The 17,684-nt window shown below is 44.3% G+C and overlaps 1 long non-coding RNA gene and 1 pseudogene across 2 annotated transcripts in view; both read right to left on the reverse strand.

Annotated features, from left to right (window-relative positions):
- LOC128931806 (uncharacterized) overlaps window positions 1-17,317 on the reverse strand; it is a 44,335-nt gene extending 27,018 nt beyond the window's left edge. The window contains exon 1 of the long non-coding RNA XR_008480785.2: window positions 17,238-17,317. This is a non-coding gene — a long non-coding RNA (uncharacterized LOC128931806). The remainder of the gene's footprint in view (window positions 1-17,237) is intronic.
- On the reverse strand, window positions 1,589-17,317 carry LOC128931805 (NADH dehydrogenase [ubiquinone] iron-sulfur protein 5 pseudogene; annotated as a pseudogene). The gene has a single exon (XR_013534466.1). The product of XR_013534466.1 is annotated as an NADH dehydrogenase [ubiquinone] iron-sulfur protein 5 pseudogene (transcript).
- Window positions 17,318-17,684: the final 367 nt, after the last annotated feature.

Below are 17,684 nucleotides of genomic sequence, written 5' to 3' on the forward strand. Positions count from 1 at the left end.
GATAATCATGTGGTTTTTGTTTTTGGTTCTGTTTATGTGGTGAATTATGTTTATAGACTTGCGTATGTTGAACCAGTCTTGCATCCCCGGGATGAATCCTACTTGATCATGGTGGATACGTTTTTTGATGTGCTGTTGCAGTCGGCTTGCCAGTATTTTATTGAAGATTTTTGCGCTATGTTCATCATGGATATTGGTCTGAAGTTTTCTTGTTGAGTCTCTGCTGGGTGTTGGTATCAGGATGATGTTGGTCTCATAAAATGATTTGGGAAGGATTCCCTCTGAAAAAGTGTTTTCACTGGGTGCAGTGGCTCAAGCCTGTAATCCAGCACTTTGGGAGGCCAAGGCAGGCTGATAACTTCAGGTCAGCAGTTCAAGACCAGCCTGGCCAACATGGTAAAAGCCGGTCTCTACTAAAATTACAAAATTAGCAGGGCGTGGTGGTGCACCTGTAAGCCCAGCTACTCTGGAAGCTGAGGCAGGAGAATTACTTGAATCCAGGAGGCAAAGGTTGCAGTGAGCCCGGATTGCACCACTGCACTCCTGCCTGGGCGACAAAGTAGGACTCTGTCTCAAAAAAACAAAAGTGTTTTCATTGGATGAAAGAGTATGACTCTTTTATTGGGCAAAAAAATAACAGTAAATTATTCTCTGTCAAATTGCAATCCTCCCTTCCCTCCCCGCACTCCTTTTCGTTTTTGTTCTGGTGGTAAGATCTGCATTGCTTACTAGTACTTTGTTGTGAGTAGATTCTTTGGGGAACTCAAAGGGACTCTGATATCTGCATTGAGGTAGAGCACATAGGATACACACTGAGAAACACAAAAATAGAACAGTGAGGGGGGTGGGCTGAAGTCAGAGTTAAATATTTCAAATGCATTGTTGGAATCCATTCATTTCATAACGGAGTGTTTAAGGATTACAGAGACTACTAGACACAGGTAGAAGAAGATGAGTCATGGCTGAGCACAGTGCCTCACATCTATAATCACAGCAGTTTGGGAGGCCGAGAGGGGAGAATCGCTTGACCCCAGGAGTTCAAGACCAGCACTGGGCAACATAGGGTGACCCTCGTCTCTAATAACAATACAAAAATTAGTCAGCCTTGCTAGTGCCGCCTGTGGTCCCAGCTACTCGGGAGGCTGAGGTGGGAAGATTGCTTGAGTCCAGAAAGGTCGAGGCTGCAGTGAGCCAAAATCATGCCACTGCACCCCAGCCTGGGTGACAGGAGTGAGACCCTGTCTCAAAAAAAAAAAAAAAGATTTGTATTTTGGAAGTACTGTAGAATTCTAGTTTCCATTAATAGGATGAATTGGATTGTGAGTCAAGCTTGCAGGAGGGGACTACTGTTTCTGGAAAATATTGTTGGGTGAAAAAAGCAAGTGTGAAACAACGTGTACAGTGTGATCTTATTTCAGTACCATATTTTTGCTGTGTATGTGTATATGTATGTATATTTGCACATGTATGTACTCATATATATCTTATACATATACATAAATATCTTGAAAGATATATATCACTCTAATAATAGAGTTTATCTCCTAAGGAAGGGGAAGAGAGGAAGTATAGAGTGGACAAAATAACTTAGCTTTTGGCCTATAATCCCAGCACTTGGGGAAGCCAAGGTGGGCGATGGCTTGAGCTCAGGACTTTGGGACCAGCCTGGGCAACATGGTTCTAACCCTGTCTCTACAAAAAATACAAAAATTAGTTTAATGTGATGGCGCACACCTGTAGTCCCAGCTACTTGGGGGGCTGAGATGGGATTGTTTGAACCTAGGAGGTGGAGGCTGCAGTGTGCTGAGATGGAGCCACTGCCCTCCAGCCTGAGTGACAAAGTCTCAAGAAAAGAAAGAAAGAAAGAGGGGAAGGAAGGGAGGGAGGGAGAAAGAGAGAGAAAAAGAGAGAAAGAATGAAAGGAAGAAACTTAGCCTTTGTTCTGCAGATCTTAATTTTGTAAGCAGAATTGAGATCTACATCCAGTTATCTGTTGTGAGTCATGAAGCGACTTGAGACCTATTCAAATATAACATATTCTTCCAGGGAAAGTCTCTCAGCCATTCAGTGACTATTCACTGGGTCCTGGACACTGCTGGGGTGATGAGAGCTTTCTGCCCTGAAGAGTTTACAGTCCAGTTGTGGAGGAGAGAGACATACACAAGACACTAATCTAACGATGCTAACAATGTGTGCGTGCCACGCAGTGTATAACACCCGCATTCTCTAAAAGTTTGAGTTGGTTGGAAAAGCCTTCTCAGAGAGGTGGGGCTTGAACTGGTCCCTGGAGGAAGAGCTTTCCAGGTTAGGACTTCACTTGAGCAACTGCACGGATGTTGCTTTGAGTATCAAATATTGTGCATTTAAAGGACAGTCATGGCTGAGGGTTCAGTAGCAGGAAGAAGTAACACTGGAAAGGTGGTTGGGCCATCTCTCAAGATGAGGGCAGAAGGCAAGGCTGAGGCTATCCTAGTTGAAAGCAATAATTAAACTTACATGTTGAATAGACATTACACATGACCTATTGGACAATGATGTACTATAAAGTCATTTTAATTTGCTCACAGAGGCTTGAGTTGGATTTAAAGAAAACAAAATCCTTTTAAAATGGACACTTTAGTCTTTTCCTCTTGTATCAAATTGCTGTTGGGGAATGAAGAGATTTGGGGATATGATGGGAATGCTCTGTCTTTTTTTTAGGATGGAGTAATACTTTATTTTTACACACTTTGACAAGGAGGTTTTCCATAAACAACCTTTCCAGTGGAGAACAGAGAACATGAAAATCAGCCTCCAGATATCAGCAGCTGTGTCTGCTCAGGGCCGAGGCTCCCCCTTGCGCATGTGGTAGGTGGAGGGGTGTACGTCCCTTCCTTTAGCAGTTTATCCCGTTGCTTCCAGAAGGTATTCATATGCTTCATCATTTTGTCCCAAAGTATACACTCTGTGAAATCATCATAGTCTATCTTGCACTCTTTCTCTGCCCGGATATTACTGATTCCTGTGTACATTCTATCCATTCTTTTTCAAAAGCATGGCATTGAGCCAGAAACTTGTAGGGCTGTTCAGCACTTTGGATTGTCCATCACTAATCTACGTTAAGGCCGAACCTTTTCTGCACGTCCAAGAAAGACATGGTGATCTGATGCTGGTGCCCTTGTCTCTTCTCTGGCCTCCCCTTCAGGACGACTCTGTCTTTTTTTTTTTTTTTTAGACAGGGTCTTGGTCTGTCACCCAGGCTAAAATGCAGTGGTTTGATCAGCAGCCTCGACTTCCTGGTTCCAAGCAATTCTCCCACCTCAGCCTCCCAGGTAGCTGGAATCACAGGCGCATGCCACCACACCCAGCTATTTAAATTTTTTTTTTTTTTTTTTTTTTTTTGTAGAGGCAAGGTCTCATATGTTGCCCAGTGCTGATCTCAAAATCCTGGGCTCAATTCTCCCACCTCGGCCTCCTAAAGTGCTGGGATTACAGGTGTGAGCCACTGTGCTCAGCATTTCTTTTTTTTTTTTTAAGTAGAGACAAGGTTTCACTATGCTGCCCAATCTGCTCTTGACCTCCTGCACTCAAGCAATCCTCCCACCTAAGTGTCCCAAGTAGCTGGGACTACAGGTGTGTGCCACCATGCCCAGCTAATGTTTTAATATTCTTGTGGAGACAGTGTCTCCTTATTTGTTCAGGCTGGTCTCAAGCTCCGGCGCTTAAGTGATCCTCCCACCTCAGCCTTCTGAAGTGCTGGGATTGCAATTGTGATCCACTGCACCTGGCCTACTCTGTGCCTTGATTGTCGTGGTGTTTTTACAGATGCAAACATGTTAAAATCCTCTGTATTGCACATTTAAAATGGGTGTCTTCTCTTGTATACAAATTACACAATATAAAATAACAGAGTTAATCTAAAAATAAAAAATAACTGCCAAGATTTCCTTTCCTTTGGCTGAACAATACCACTGTAGAAATAGTTTAGGACTTTCAGTGACTCAACAGGAAAAGCAAGATTTGGAATTACTGAAGGGACTGGAAACAAAAATTTCCAATTAACTGTATGATTATTAACCAGCCAACATGGGTTTACATAATTAGTAATTCCAGAGGTTTTTATGACTTTCATTTTTCTTTTGCTTTTAAATATATTCTTCAATAAGCCCATCAAGAGACTGGCCTGTAGGTAGTGGGAAGCATGAATGGCTGGGTGCAATTATTTCCCTAGGCATTGCATACCCTTCCCTAGACACACATATCCTTAAATTAGCATTGTAGCTGTTTTTTTGTTTTGTTTTGTTTTGTTTTTGAGACAGAGTCTGGCTCTGTCACTCAGGCCAGAGTGCAGTGGCACGATCTTGGCTGGCTGCAACCTCCACCTCCCAAGTTCAAGTGATTCTCCTGCCTCAGCCTCCCAAGTAGCTGGGATTACAGGCGTGTGCCACCACGCCCAGCTAATTTTTGTATTTTTAGCAGAGACGGAGTTTCACTATGTTGGCCAGGCTGGTCTGGAACGCCTGGCTTCAAGTGATTTGCCCACCTCGGTCTCCCAAAGTGCTGAGATTACAGGTGTGAGCCACCGTCCCCCCCCCCACCTAAACTGGCATTGTAGAACATCTCTTTTTCAGCCTACATTGTACTGTTTGCTGTGCTATTTAAGAATATGCAATTCTGCTACAGAAGAAAGAAAAACACCTAAGATGGGTTAAACTCATTGTAGTCAGATCAGGCTGCTCTGACAAAACGCCGCAGACTGAGTGGCTTCAAAAGCAGGAGTTTATTTCTCACACATCTGGATTCTGGGAAATCCGGGATCAAGGTGCTGGCAGGTTCAGTTTCTGGTGAGGGCCCTCTTTCTAGCTCACAGAAGGCTGCCTTCTTGCTGTGCCCTCACATAGTGGAGAAAAAGAGCTCTTGTCTCAGCTCTTTTTATAATGACCCTAATTCTACTTTGCCCTCATGGTCTCATCTAAACCTGATTACCTCACAAAGGCCCCGCCTCTAAATGCCATCACATTGGGGGTTAGAGCTTAAACATACAAATTTGGGGGAGACACCAACATTCAGTTCATAATACTCAAGAAATGTTAAGCATAGATAAAAACAAACTTAAGTAGCTTGTGAGAAATAAAATTCACAGGATATGTTAAGTATAGGTGGTGAATGAGCAAATAGCTTATGAAACAATTCATAAAACATGTTAAATATAGGTAGTAAGTAATATGTTTAAAAGGTCAGAATAAGTCTTAAAGACAAAAAGAGGCCAGGTGCAGTGGCTCATACCTGTAATCCCAGCACTTTGGGAGGCGGAGGCAGATGGATCACCTGAGGTAAGCAGTTTGAGACCAGTCTGGCCAACACGGTGAAACCCCACCTCTACAAAAAAATACAAAAATTAGCCAGGCACGGTGGTGGGCACCTGTAATTCCAGCTACTTGGGAGGATGAGGCACGAGAATTGCTTGAACCCGGGAGGCAGAGGTTGGGGTGAGCCAAGATCACACCACTGCACTCCAGCCTGGGTGACAGAGCAAGATTCTGTCTCAAGAAAAGAAAAAGACAAAAAGAAATGGAAAGACTATGGGTTCTGCTGTGTCTAGGCTGATACTTACTTCATCCCTAAATCAGCTCCTTTCAGTGATCTCTTTCGCTCTTGTTGCACAGGCTGGAGTGCAATGGTGCAATCTCGGCTCACCGCAACCTTCACCTCCCAAGTTCAAGCAATTCTTCCGAGTAGCTGGGATTACAGGCATGTGCCACCACGCCTGCCTCATTTTGTATTTTTAGTAGAGACGGGGTTTCTCCATGTTGGTCAGACTGGTCTGGAACTCCCGACCTCAGGTGATCCACCTGCCTTGGCCTCCCAAAGTGCCGGGATTACAGGTGTGAGCCGCAGTGCCTGGACTGCTCTGCCTTTTTCTACTAAAAGAAGCACAGGGGAGGGAGGGTATCCAGGTACTTTCTGCTGATCCATCCCCATGTCATTCAACTTCATCTCTGCTCCTTCCAACCACACCATTGGCAGAGAAAGGTCATCTTCTCTCAGCCCTGCTTACTCCCTCTCCTAAGTGTTAACCTACCCTGCCTACATCCTCCCTGCTTTCTGTTGTGTGTTTTAAGTAGGTTCAGTAATCTGCCCTTTGAGCAACATATATTTAGTCTGTGAGCACTTCTGTCCCCTGACCTCTAAGAACACTTTCCTGATAGTGAAATTGGAGTCTGCCTTTCCCCGCAATACAGCCTGATTTGGGGTATAGCCAAAGCAGCCTTAAACCTATTTGATGTTTGTATTGTTTTTGGTTTGTTTGTCTGTTTTTGTTAGTTTTAGGCAGCATATCGCTCTATTGCCCAAGCTAGAGTGCAGTGGCACGATCTCAGCTCACTACAGCCTTGACCTCCCAGGTTCAAATGATCCTCCCACCTCAGGCTCCCAACGTGCTGAAATTACAGGCATGAGCTACCACATCCAGCCCATTTGATGTTTTCAAATGCATATAAGGTGCAAGTAAAGTTTTATTTCTGACTTTCCAAACCAAGTAAGTGTTAATATTCATTCGAGCCCCTTGTCACATGCCATGCCAGGCAGCATGGGTGCTTATGATGAGGTGACAGAGCAGGGGATAAACCAAAGCTCTGTTGGGGGTGGGAAAGGATTTAGAGGGAGAGGCACATCCTTCCTGGATTCCCATCCATTCATTGATTCAGTAGACACTTAACAAACCCCATCTTTTTCCTAATTGTGGTCGGGTTAGAGTGATAAATCAGGTCAAATCCCACCCTCAGGAGGCATGCTTTCTCCAAGAGGGCCCAGATGGATGGCCCCTACACAAACAAGCAAACTAAGTGCAGGAGAGGCATGAGAAAGGGCCATGGGAAAGAGAGGTGTATGTGGAGGCATGTGCTCTGGGGCGTGTGTGTGTGTGTGTGAATAAAAAGCAGACCACACAGAGGATGTGTCATTTTAGAAGTCTTGAAGGAGGAGGCTGGGCATGGTGGCTCATGCCTGTAATCTCAGCACTTTGGGAGGCTGAGGCGGGTGGATCCCTGTCAGGAGTTCAAGACCAGCCTGACCAACATGGTGAAACCTATCTCTACTAAAAATACAAAAATTAGCCAGGCATGGTGGTGCATGTCTGTAATCCCAGCACTCTGGGAGGCTGAGGAAGGCAGATCACCTGAGATCAGGAGTTTAAGACCAGCCTGACCAACATGGTAAAACACCATCTCTACTAAAAATATAAATATTAGCCAGGCATGGTGGTGGGCACCTGTAATTGCAGCTATTTGGGAGGCTGAGGCAGGAGAATTGCTTGAACACAGGAGATGGAGGTTGAAGTGAGCCGACACTGTGCCACTGCACTCCAGCCTGGATGACAGATTGAGACTCCATCTCAAAAAAAAAAAAAAAAAAAATAGCTGGGCCTGGTGGTGCATGTCTATAATCTCAGCTTCTCAGGAGGCTGAGGCACAAGAATCACTTGCAACCCAGAGGCAGAGGTTGCAGTGAGCCGAGATCGTGCTATTGCACTCCAGCCTTCACAAGAGTGAAACTCCATCACAAAGAAACAAAAAAGTCTTGAAGGAGGAATACGAGTTTTTCTGGTGGACAAACAACCACACTTTGGTCATTCAGAAGGAGGGATGACTATAAGCAAAGATCCAGGCACATGGAAGAATATGAGTGTGAGCTGGGCGCAGTGGCACATGCCTATAGTCTCAGCTATTCAGGAGGCTGAGGCAGGAGGATGGCTTGAGGTTAGGAGTTTGAGGCTGCAGTGAGCCAAGATTTCGACATAGCATTCCAGGCTGGGTGACAGAGCAAGACCCCGTCTCTTAAGTAAATACATAAATAAATAAAAGCATACAAGTGTGGACCATGGTGGAGCTAGATATGAACGGAGCATGGGTATAGAAACAAAGAGGCAGGTGGCCACACTGGAAAGGGGAGCCAAATTGAGTCCTAGGATGAAAAGCCCATGACTCATCTTAAGCTTTCCTTCTAGTTCCTCAAAATAAATAAATAATATTTTAAAACTTGCAGTCACTGTCAGTTGATCCTCCCCCTTACATTCATTCTGATAGCAAGTTCTGTTTGTTCTATCTTCAAACAATATCCTGCAAGACTGCCTGGATCCAGGTGATGGTCACCTCTCCACTGAGTGGCTGCAATAGCCTCTCAACAGCTCGCCCCACTTCCATCCTTACCTGCCCTTCCCCAGCATTCTACTCAACCCAACCCAGTAGTCAGGGTGATTTTTTTCCATTTTTTTTTTTTCTTAGAGACAGTCTCACTTGGTCTCCCAGGCTGGAGTACAGTGGTGTGATCTCAACTCACTGTAACCTCCACCTCCTGGGTTCAAGCAATTCTTGCACGTCAGCATCTGGGATTGCAGGTGTGTGCCACCAAGCCCAGCTTATGTTTCTATTTTTAGTAGAGACAGGGTTTTACCATGTTGGCCAGGCTGGACTTGAACTCCTGACTTCAGGTGATCCGCCTGCCTCAGCCTCCCAAAGTGCTGGGATTACAGGCATAAGCCACAGCTTGCGGCCTCATCACCATATTTATGTCTCAGAAAGATCCCTCTCAAGGAGGCTGAGCTGAAGCAGGGGACAAGACATGATAAAGGCCCTGCCACAGAGAAAGGCTAGATTCCAGAGACATTTACAAACGAACAGAGATCAAAAGGCATGTACAGACTGACTACCGAGATTACAGTTAGTAATAAAGAGCCAATTCAATGTAACCCAGCACATATTTGGTGCATATTTGCTATAGGCAAGGGATCATGGGAGAAAGAAATAAAAGAACAGATGGGTCAGACCATGACCCAAGGGAGGCATTAGGTCGCATGAGCAGGGAGCTGGGGAGAAGTTTGGTGCACGTGCTGAGAGAATGGGGGCAGAAGACGCTGGAGTTCCATCATGGGGAAATACAGAAGATGTCATGGGGTAGGGCGTATCTAAGCTAGGTCCTAGAAGAATTTCAAAGGCAAAGACTGGAAAGAAGAGTGTGTGGCAGGACAGATTTTGAATTTCACCCTCTCTACCATCTCTCACAGAACTTTTGATGGAGTGGCCAGTGATTTGAGAAATCATTATTTCCACACTCCATAAAACAAAATACAGTTTTAAAAGAGGACAAGGTACACAGAAAAGCAGCAAGGAAGAATGAAGATCACACACCACCATAATAATACAGTCCAGAACAAGTGAACCATGCCAGTAAGATTTTAAGGAAACCACAACAAAATCACTTCCTCATTCAGGTAAGTCACAAAGGGAACAACAGCAAAAACCCTGGAGTGAGTGACTCTGCTGACTCCTGGACTTTGACCTGGGAGGACAATTTTCTCTCAGAGGTGTTGTATAGCAAGCTAAGGTCCTTGGTAAGCAGGATTTCTACATAAAGCTGACAGTCATGCTAGCTTGAGGAACTTGCCTACATTTTTAATAAAACTGTCAGATTAAGCCATGCCTGGCTGCAGTCTATTATTAATACAAATTCTTAACTGTCAATTAGTTAACTGGCTGGTAAAAGGAACCTGGCTTATAAGATTGCTGCTAATGAATGTAATGCTTTGTTCTCCAGCAAAACATATGCTTAGGTTGTGTAATTAGAAGAAGGGCCCCTCCCTCCTTCCCCATAGGGAGATCACGTGCAGCTGAATAAAGGAGCTTATTATACCTGTGAGGGGTCAAAGTCTGTGGATCTGTGGCTTATGGTATTATGACAGATTACAAAATCACTCTATTATGCTAGTCAATCTGTTTCCAAGCACCTAGCAGGGGGTTAGCTCAGCACTAGATACTCCGAAACAAGATTTCCATTGGTTTTCTTCCTAAGGTCTCATGACTGGTCAGCTGTTGTTGACATCACCTCGCCACTCACATGCCAGCCAGAGCCTTTCTGTCTGACTTCTGCCACTGCCAAGCTGTCCTCTGCAAGTCAGCTCTTGCCTCAGGCCACAGTCAGCTCACAAGAAGAGCTCAGATGAATCTGAAATCCACAGGCTTTTGCGCTAGTGAAAAGGAATCGGAAGCGGAACACTTCCACCCTGTGTGTCTTTTGTTTCCAATTCTCCTTCTCTCCTGTCCTTCCCCTCTCCCCACTCTTTTTCTCTTTGACTACTTCCCTGGTTCCTCATCCCTCTCCTTCCCACCATGGGCATACACCTTCTTTTAAAACATATTTATTTTATTTTATTTATTTTGAGATGGAGTCTTGCTCTGTTGCCCAGCCTGGAGTGCAGTGGCGTGATCTCAGCTCACTGCAACCCCTGCCTCCTGGGTTCAAGCAATTCTTCTATCTCAGCCTCCTGAGTAGCTGGGATTACAGATGCCTGCCACCACACCTAGCTAATTTTTGTATTTTTAGTAGAGACAGGGTTTCACCTTGTTGGCCAGGCTGGTCTTGAACTCCTGACCTCAAGTGATCCGCCTCGGCCTCCCAAAGTGCTGGGATTACAGGCGTAAGCCACTGTGCCTGGACTAAAATGTATTTAGAGAAGAGAGCAGCTAATATATCTGTCTCCTCCAAAAGCCTTTGTTTTGAAGTCAATGGTCATAGGCACCTACAAAACCATTTCAAATTCAAGAGGTCAAAAGATATTTGCCTAATACTTCAAAGAAGTGGCTTTACAGAAAGTTGATTTTATTACTTTAGCAGACAAATAATTATTCTCCAAAGTTTTCCTCCCTTAACCCTTCTACATTTCCAGCAGTCTTCTGCCACTGGCTGAATTGTCTGTGTGGGAAGGGGCGGGGTGGGGAGTGATTGTCTACGTTCCTGCCACCCTCAGCCTCCCTACCTAGTTTCTGCAACTGTCTAAACAGCCCAGGGTTTACAAAGCGGAAATTCACTGGGGGATGTGATAAGTCAGATCATAATATTTATAAGACTTAATGAGTAGGAATAAAATCACAATTTTCCAAGTAGTTACAACTGGAAGAAAAATCATGGAAACCATATCCACAGGGGCTTCGAGGAGCAGAGCTGCTTCCCTGAGGCAGAGGAAGAGTCTGGCTCCAGTGGAAAGCCGACGTTCACTGCTGCACACTGGGGAGTCACGCCGCATGGAAGACACAGCCACTCTTCATCAATGAATATTTTGTGGTGGTGACCATTAAGGACTGAAAATATCTATGGTAAGGCAAGAGCTGACAGAAACCTGGGCAGACCTGGGGGAGAAATGCTGTCTCCCAAAAGGACTCTGAGTTATAAATGAGGAAGCAGCCACTGAGTTCATCAAGGGCTTGTGTCAGTCATGTCTGTATTTAATGGTTTAGTGTTATTTTTTCCCCATGTGTGTTAGTCCATTCTCACACTGCTATTGTCAGGTGTTCAAACCAGAGCGACTCCATCTTGAGTGAGTCGCTGGGAAAATGAAGCTGGGACCTGCTGGGCTGCATTTCCAGAAAGGTATACCTAGCATCTAGATGTTTATGGTTAATGGAACAGATTGATGATGTTTACTAAACAGACTCAGACTTGGGAATGTCCTAATATCCCAATATCTGGAGAACAAAGACATTCCTAATTTTGCTTTAAAGATAATATTCTTGCAAAATATAGTAATTAAGAAAATTAATCCTTTATCACAAAACCTTGTGGCAAAGCACATCTCCCCATGATCTTTTTTCTTGGTTTTTGTTGTTGTTTTGAGGAGTTTTGTTCTTGTTGCCCAGGCTGTAGTGCAAGGCTCGATCTTGGCTCACCGCAACCTCCACCTGCTGGTTCAAGCAACTCTCCTGCCTCAGCCTCCCAAGTAGCTGGGATTACAGGCATGCACCACCATGCCTAGCTAATTTTGTATTATTATTGTTTTTTTAAAGTGGGGATGGGGTTTCTCCATGTTGGTAAGTCTGGTCTTGAACTCCCGACCTCAGGTGATCCACCCACCTCAGCCTCCCAAAGTGCTGGGATTACAGGTGTGAGCTGCTGCGCCCGGCCTGTTGTTGTTTTGAGACAGGGTCTTGCTCTGTCACTCAGGGTGGCATGCTGTAGTGTGACCTCAGCTCACTGCAACTTCTGCCTCCTGGGTTCAAGCAATTCTTGTGCCTCAGTCTCCCGAGTAGCTGGGACTACAGGCATGTGTCACCACACCTGGCTAATTTTTGTATTTTTTCAAAAATTAGGGGTTTCACCATGTTGGACAGGATGGTTTCTAACTCCTGACCTCAAGTGATCCACCTGCCTTGGCCTCCCAAAGTGCTGGGATTACAGGCATGAGCCACCACGCCTGGTCCATAATCTTTTTTTTATCATATACACACAAACACACACACTTTTGGGATCACCCTACTCTGTGGAGTAGCTGTTCTTTCACCACTTCACTTTCTTAATAAACTTGCTTTTGCTGTGCACTTTGGACTCACCCTGAATTCTTTCTTGAGTGAGATCCAGGAACCCTCTCTTGAGTTCTGGACTGGGACTCCTTTCCTGTAACACTATGAAGAAATACCCAAGACTGGTTAATTTATTTTTTAAACGAGGGTTAATTGACTCACAGTTCAGCATGGCTTGCGTGGTCTCCGGAAACTTACAGTCATGACAGAAGACACTTCTTTACAGGGTGGCAGGACAGAGAATGAGTCAGAGTAAAGGGAGAAGCCCCTTCAACTATCAGATCTCCTGAGAACCAACTCACTATCACAAGAACAGCATGGGTAAAACTGCCCCCATGATTCAATTATCTTCACCTGGCCCTGACTTTGACACATGGGGATTATCACAATTCAAGGTGAGATATGGGTGGGGACACAGAACCAAACCATATCATTCTACCCTGGCCTCTTTCAAATCTCATGTCCTCACATTTCAAAACACAGTCATGCCCTTCCAACAGTACCCCAAATTCTTAACTCATTCCAGCATTAACCCAAAAGTCCAAGTCCAAAGTCTCTTCTCAGACAAGACAAGTTCCTTCTGCCTATGAGCCTGTAAAATCAAAAGTTAGTTACTTCCTGGATATAATGGGGGTACTGGCATTGGTAAATACACCCATTCCAAAGGGGAGAAATTGGCCAAAACAAAGGGGCTACAGGCAAGTCCATGCAAGTCCAAAATCTAATAGGGCAGTCATTAAACATTAAAGTTCCAAAATAATCACCTTTGACTCCATGTCTCACGCCCAGGTAATGCCGATGCATGAGGTGGGCTCCCATGGCCTTGGGCAGCTCCGCACCTGTGGCTTTGCAGGGTACAGTCCCTCTCCCGGCTGCTTTCACAGCTAGTGTTGAGTATCTGCAGGTTTTCTAGGCATACGGTGCAAGCTGTTGGTAGATTACCATTATGGGGTCTGGAGGATGGTGACCCTCTTTACACAGCTTCACTAGGCAGTGCCCCAGTGGGGACTCTGTGTGGGGGCTCCAACCCCATATTTCCCTTCTACACTGGCCTGACAGAGGTTCTCCATGAGGGCTCCACCCCTGCAGCAGATATCGAGGCATCTCTGGATTAGAGATTTCCATACATCCTCTGAAATTTAGGCAGAGGTTCTGCAACCTCAATTCTTGACTTCTGTGTACCTGCAGGCCCAACACCACATGTAAGCCACCAAGACTTGGGGCTTGCACCCTCTAAATCAATGGCCCAAGCTATACCTTGGCCCCTTTTAGCCTCGGCCTCCAAAAGTGCTGGGAATACAGGCGTGAGCCTTACCCAGCCTTACATTATGAGATTCTTAAAGAAAAGAATGCTGGCTTATTCATCTCACCAACTTCAGGACATACCATCAACAAGCACATCACAGTTCCCAATACTACATAGGCATTCTCATTGAAGAATTTAGACTGATGTGTGAAAAAGCCCTAATAATATGCCACCTTTGTTTTTTTAGTTTTTAATTTAATTTTATTATTATTATTTTGAGACCATGTTGGCCAGGCTGGAGTGCAGAGGCTCAAGAGATCCTCCTACCTCAGAATCCTAAGTAGCTGGGACTACAGGCATGCACCACTATGTCCAGCTACTTTTTCTCTTTTTTCTTTTGGAGACACAAGGATCCCACTGTGTTGCCCAGGCTGGTCTTGAACTCCCGGGCTCAAGCAATCCTCCTGCCTTAGCCTCCTAAAGTGCTGGAATTACAGATGTGAGCCACCACACCCAGCCAATGTGCCACCTTTCAAGATGATGGGAAACACTACGGGGAACTATCAGAGTGCAGCCCCAGCTTAGGAAGAACTGCTATTAGGACCAATTGCCTTGGGATGATTGAGTCTATATGTCTTACTGCCCACACTGACGTTCTTGGGAGCTTCATTCCTGGCAGACAATTTCAAATCTAGTCAACATCATAATTGCACAACCCATTGCTATTTGAACATCCACAATCCTCCAGCTTGTTTTCTTTTTATTCTTATTTTTGTTTAGAGACAATGTCATTATGTTGCCCAGGCCGGTCTTGAACTCCTGGCCTTAAGTGATCCTTCTGCTTTGGCCTCTCAGAGTGCTGGGATTACAGGTATGAGCCACCACACCCACTCTTTATTTGTTCATTCGTATATTCAACAAGTATTTATCAAGCATCTCCAACATGTCAGGTGCTATCTGAGATGCTGGGAATACATATAGTGAACCAGACAAGCACATGCTTATGGACCTTCAGCATCACTAAGCATCAGGGAAATGGATATCAAAACTACAGTGAGATATCATCTTACCCAGTTAGTCTGGCTGTTGTTTATTTTTTCCAGATTAGCTTATGAAACTGGCTAACTTTTGTATTTTTGGTAGAGACAGGGTTTTACCATCTTGCCCAGGCTGATCTGGGCTCAAGCAATTCACCAGCCTTGGCCTCCCAAAGTGCTGGGATTACAGGCATAAGCCAATGTGCCAGGCCTAGACTGGCTATTGTTATTAAAAAAAGAAAGAAAGAAAGAAAGAAACAGATCCCAGCAAGGATGCAGAGAAAATTTAAACTCTTATATGCTGTTGGTGGGAACAAAAATTAGTATAGCCAAGGGACTAAGAGGAAGGTGGAGATGGCTAATGGGTACAAAAAAATGAAAAAGAATGAATAAGACCTACTGTCTGATAGCACAACAGGGTGACTATAGTCAAGAAAAACTTTTTTTTTTTTTTTCTTGAGACAGGGTCTCACTCTATTGCCCAAGCTGAAGTGGAGTGGTGTGATCCTGGCTCACTACAACCTCCACCTCCTGGAATCAGGTGATCCTCTCTCACCTCAGCCTCCCAAGTAGCTGGGACTACAGGTGTGTGCCACTACATCTGGCTAATTTTTTTGTATTTTTTTTTTTTAGACGGAGTTTCGCTCTTTTCACCCAGGCTGGAGTGCAATGGCGCGATCTCGGCTCACCGCAACCTCCGCCTCCTGGGTTCAGGCAATTCTCCTGCCTCAGCCTCCTGAGTAGCTGGGATTACAGGCATGTGCCACCGTGCCCAGCTAATTTTTTGTATTTTTAGTAGAGATGGGGTTTCACCATGTTGCACAGGCTGGTCTTGAACTTGTGGGCTCAGGTGATCCACCCACCTCAGCCTCCCAAAGTGCTGGGATTACAGATGTGAGCCACCGTGCCTGGCCTAATAATAACTTAAAAGTACATTTTAAAAAACTTAAAGAGTGTCACTGAATTGTTTGTAACTCAAAGGATAAATGCTTGAGGGCATGGATACCCCATTCTCCATGATGTGCTTATTTCCCATTGCATGCCTGTATCAAAACATCTCATGTACTCCAATATATGAGATGTAATATATGCACCCACTAAACTGCAATATATGCACCCACTATGTACCAACAAAATTAAAATTAAAAAAAAAGTTTTTAAAAAGATAATTAGTGCAGCCATTATGGAAAACAATATGAAGATTTCTCAAAAAACTAAAACTACAACTATAATACGATCCAACAATCCCACTGCTAGGTATCTACCCAAAGGAAAGGAAATTAGTATATCCAAGGGATGCTTGCACACCCATGTTAACTGCAGCACTTTTCACAATAGCCAAGATATAAAATCAACCTAAGTGTCCATCAATGGATGAATGGGTAAATAAAACATGGTATATATACACAATGGAGTTCTGTTCAGCCATAACAAAGAATGATGTTCCCTGGAGTTGATTATGTTAAATGAAATAGGCCAGGCACAGAAAGACACGTTCTCACTCATATTTGGAAGCTAAAAAAAGCTGCTCTCATGGTGGTAGAGAATGTAATGGTGGTTATGAGAGACTGGAAGGGTGTGTTGGTGGGTCAGGGGTGCAGATTGGTTAATTGGTACAAACATACAGATATAAGTAGGAATGCTTTTTTAAATGTTCAACAGCAGAATAGGGTGATTATAGTTAGCAACAATGTATTATGTATTTCAAGATAGCTATAAGAGAGACTTGAAATATTCCCAACACATAGAAATGATAAGTATTTTAGGCAATAGATACTCTGACTTGATTATTACACATTCTATGTATGTAACAAAACATGACATGCACTTCATACATATGTACAAATATTAGGCATCAATAAAAAAATTAACTCAATTATTTCAGGTCATGGTAGGTGCTATGAGGGAGACAAATAGGCTGATGAGCTGCAGACTGAGTGGAAAAGGTAGAGCCTCCTGCAGATATGCCTCAGAAAGGTAGAGCCTCCTGCAGATAATATGCCTCCTTCCACTGGGAGAAGGAGCCAGTCAGAGAGAGAGAAGGGCAGGGTCCAGGCCTTGAAGCAAGGAATAGCGGGCAGAATGCAAGGAACAGAATGGAAGACAGCTGGCAGGAGCCTGGAGTGAGGGCAGAGCATTAAGACGCGAGCCTGGGAGAAGCAGGCAGCATCAGTTCACAGAGCCAAGCAGGCTAAAGAAAGTGAAAGGTTCAGGCTAACCACAAGGTTCTCAGGGTTCTCTCATAAAATGTTTGGTGGCTACTTTCTGTGTGTATACACTCTGTTTCTTCTGCAGGGTACCAAGAGGGCAACCTGGACCATAAGAAATGTAAACTTGTTCTTTAGCATCCAAGTGATGAAAAATTACTCATCAATTGCACAATTTAAAAAAATTCTTTGCTCTCAAATCAAATTATACTATAAGCTATTACTCTTAAGTCAGTCTTTGTCTATCCTAATGAACAAGGCCCTATGTTTTCAACCCATACTTAAGGGCAGAATGGGAAGCAGGCCTCCCCGGGAACAGTTTATCGAGAGTAATCTCTTTGGTATTGTATTAACCCACTTTCATGCTGCTGATAAAGACCTACCTGAGGCTGGGAAGAAAAAGAAGTTTAATTGGACTTACAGTTTAAGTGGCTGGGGAGGCCTCAGAATCATGGCAGGAGGAGAAAGGCACTTCTTAGATGGTGGCGGCAAGAGAAAAAGGAAGAAGCAAAAGCAGAAATCCCTGATAAACCCATTAGATCTCATGAGACTTATTCACTACCACAAGAATAGCACGGGAAAGACCAGCCCCCATGATTCAGTTACCTTCCCTGGGTCCCTCCCACAACACATGGGAATTCTGGAAAATGCAATTTGAAATTTGGTGGGGACACAGCCAAACCATATCAATATTTTTGTTTCCATTTTTTTATGGTGCACCAGAGAGAGTAAAGAGACACTTGGATAGGTACCTTTCAAATACCTGAGAATACAGAAGGAAAGTAGTCAACCAAATCCAAGAAAAGAAACTAAAGAAATGAGCAAGGCATGCGAGAAAGTTCTAAGCCTCCTGAATTCATCCAGAGCT

Source organism: Callithrix jacchus, chromosome 4 (genome assembly GCF_049354715.1).
Source record: "Callithrix jacchus isolate 240 chromosome 4, calJac240_pri, whole genome shotgun sequence".
NCBI classification, from domain to species: domain Eukaryota; kingdom Metazoa; phylum Chordata; class Mammalia; order Primates; family Cebidae; genus Callithrix; species Callithrix jacchus.